Source organism: Echinops telfairi, unplaced genomic scaffold, assembly GCF_000313985.2.
Source record: "Echinops telfairi isolate 266 unplaced genomic scaffold, ASM31398v2 ScPeMD7_18;HRSCAF=68, whole genome shotgun sequence".
Taxonomy (NCBI): Eukaryota; Metazoa; Chordata; class Mammalia; order Afrosoricida; family Tenrecidae; genus Echinops; species Echinops telfairi.
The window spans coordinates 84,491,101-84,494,136 of NW_022103915.1; positions in this window are offsets into that span (position 1 = coordinate 84,491,101).

A 3,036-nucleotide genomic window follows, 5' to 3' on the forward strand; every position below is an offset into this window, starting at 1 on the left:
GGAAGGTGAGCATCATGGAATGCCAGTTTAATAGAAGAAAGTATTCTTGCATTGAGGGAGTACTTGAGTGGAGGCCCAATGTCCATCTGCTACCTTAATACTAAATCTATATCAAAAGATATCTAACCACAGCTACATCCTTTGGAAGGCTGACTTGTGTCTCCTCACTAATCTGTAGAGAGCAGCGCCACAGGTTTTCACCACGTGAAAGCGCCTTCCTACAGAGTCATTAAAGTCTCCTTTGAAATGTGCAGTCCCTGGCAGAGCAAGGTAAGTGTGGACCTCTATGTGCTTCCTTACTAATCTGCGGCGAACCATTCCCGTGGGTCTCACCAGATCGTCTACAGACAAGTTTCACATCCGAAACACGGTGAACCCCCTGTGGAATGATTCACCGCAGATTAGTAGATAAATGTAAACCAAAAGATCAAACTCACTGCCCTGGAGTGCACGCCGACTCACAGCGACCCTGTAGGACAGGGTAGAACTGCCCCATAGGGTTCCGAGAGAGTGACTATTTACAGGAGTACGAAGCCTCATTTTTCTCCTGTTGGTTTCAAACTGCTGAACTTGTAGTTAGCAGCCCAACGCATAAACACTACGCTACCAGGGCTCCTAAGTAAACACAAGTAAACCCAAATCTAGGAAGCCTGTAGTCCAGTGGGTTACACATGGGGCTGCTAATCTCAAGGTCAGCAGTTGGAAACCACCAGTTACTCCACAGGAGAAAGACCAGACTTCGGATCTCCATAAAGAGTTGCAGTCTCAGATACCCACAGGGGCAGTTCTGCTCAGTCCTAGGAGGTCAAGATTGACTCAATGGGGGGAGGGAGTAAAGCCCAAATGTACTTTGCTTATTGGGTGACCCACCCCAGCTCGGTGCAAGGGGCTGGTTGTTGTGCAGGCCTGGCTACAACGTCACGGAGATCATACACTGCTAGTACATCCACACCAATGGTTGTTAGGAGATCATACACTGCTAGTTCATCCACACCGATGGTTGTTAGGAGATCATACACTGCTAGTTCATCCTCGCCGATGGTTGTTAAGAGATTATACACTGCTAGTTCATCCTCGCCGATGGTTGTTAGGATGGGCCCACAAGCAATTCTGACTCGGGACTGTGCCGTGTCAGAGTAGACCGTCCCCAGGGAGGTCTAGCTTGTCCTCCTTCGCAGAGCACATCACCGGCTTTGTCCCGAGCATTCCGAGTGAGTTTGGTGAAGCACCAACCTTTCCATTTAACCAAGCCCTTAGAGGTCACCCCACCAACACCCCTTTAAACAACAACCCCAGAAACGTCACAGCCATGGACTCGATGCTGACCCCCAGGGACCCCGGCAGGACAGCCCCTGTGGCTTCCCAGACTGTAACTCTTGACAGCAGTCGAGAGCCTTGTCTTTCCCCTGAGGACTGCTGACCTCGAGGTCAGCTGCCTATCTTGTAACCACTATGCCCCCAGGGCTCCTTTGGCAAAGGGGAAGTGATCCTGCTGAAGAAGGAGGGCTCCTTCCCCCTTCTGAACAATTCCCCCAAACCCAAGAAGCCCCCCACCCTTGAGGGGCACTTCCTTCCCCACCTGTTCCTGTCCAGTGTCCCCTCCTTTGCCCTGAGGAGCAGAGTGCCGGCAGCCTGAGGCAGACCCCTGGTTTCTAGCCACGTCGGCCACCAGCCTGGGAGCCGGAGGCCCGAGCCCACTTATCTCGCCCATGGCCAGCGCTGCGCCTCCCTCATGTCCTGCCAGCTCTGTTTGCACACCTCCCGCTCCTTTCGGTATCCTTACTCACTCCTGATGTGGCCTTTCCTCTGAGGCCTGCTGACAGGGCTCTCTGAGTCACACACTGCCCCTCTCTCAGACCATCCCTTCTGTCCGGCCACTGCCCTCTCCAAGATCAAGGAAGCACCCTTGGCTCACTAAGGGCACTCAGCCAGTGAGCAGTGTTTTCCTGGTTCATAAGGGAGAAATTAAAATGTTGCCCGCCTGGGGCAAGGGGGGGGTGGGTGAAACAAGCTGATCCGAGGGCTGGAATAGGAAGAAAATGTTTTGAAAATGATGGCAACATATGTACAAATGTGCTTGACACACTGGATGGATGGATGGATTGTGATCAGAGCTGTACGAGCCCCCAATAAAGTGATTTTTTTAAATCTAGAAATGGGGAAAAAAGTTGCCCGTCTGGCCTGCCTTCATACTGAGCTCACAGGGAAATAAGTGGTTGCGAGAGCGTATGCTTCTGTGGTTGAAAGAGCTTTCAAGAACAGAAGGTCTACTCTGTACTGATCTCAAAACAACCAATAAAATGCCAGTTACAAAAGAAAAGAGAAAAAAAAGAACAGAAGGGCTAACCATTATCATTAAGGAGCCCTGAAGGCATTGTTGAGTAGCTAACCTCAAGGTCAAGGATTCAAACCCACCCGCCGCCCAGGCTGTTCCTGTTAAGATTCACAGTCTCGGACACCCTATGTAGATAGGGTCGCCATGAATCAGAACGGACTCCGTGGCAGTAGGTTGATTGATAACTGTTCTCACTACCTTAAAGTGACAGGGGTGGGAAATAAGAGAACACACTCTAGCCCGGATCCTCAGTCTGCCCAGGCAACTGCACTGTAAGCCCCCAGTATGGCCATGGTTCCTCTTCCTCCTCTGTGAAGCCCAGCCGTCAACACTGTGCCAGGGCCGGGAGAGGCTGCCCTCTGCTGTCCACCTGCTTCCCCAGCACAGCGCCCCTGCAAGTCCAGAATTTTGGAACATTATTGCCACCCGGTGGCCAATAGAAGCACTGCTGCCAAATGGATGTAGCTCAACTCTGGTCCCTATTTGGCACTTAAACCCACTAACAGATGGAATTAAGTTCAACTCATAGCAACCCTGTTGGTTTCCAAGACTAACTCTTTATGTGAGTACACAGCCTCATCTCTCTTCCTTGAAGCCACTGACGAGTTCGAACCACCGGCTTTAGTGGGCCAACAGTGAAATGACTACGCCTTATTAAAAAACAAGCAACTTGCCATTGAGTCAATGCCAACTTTTTTTTT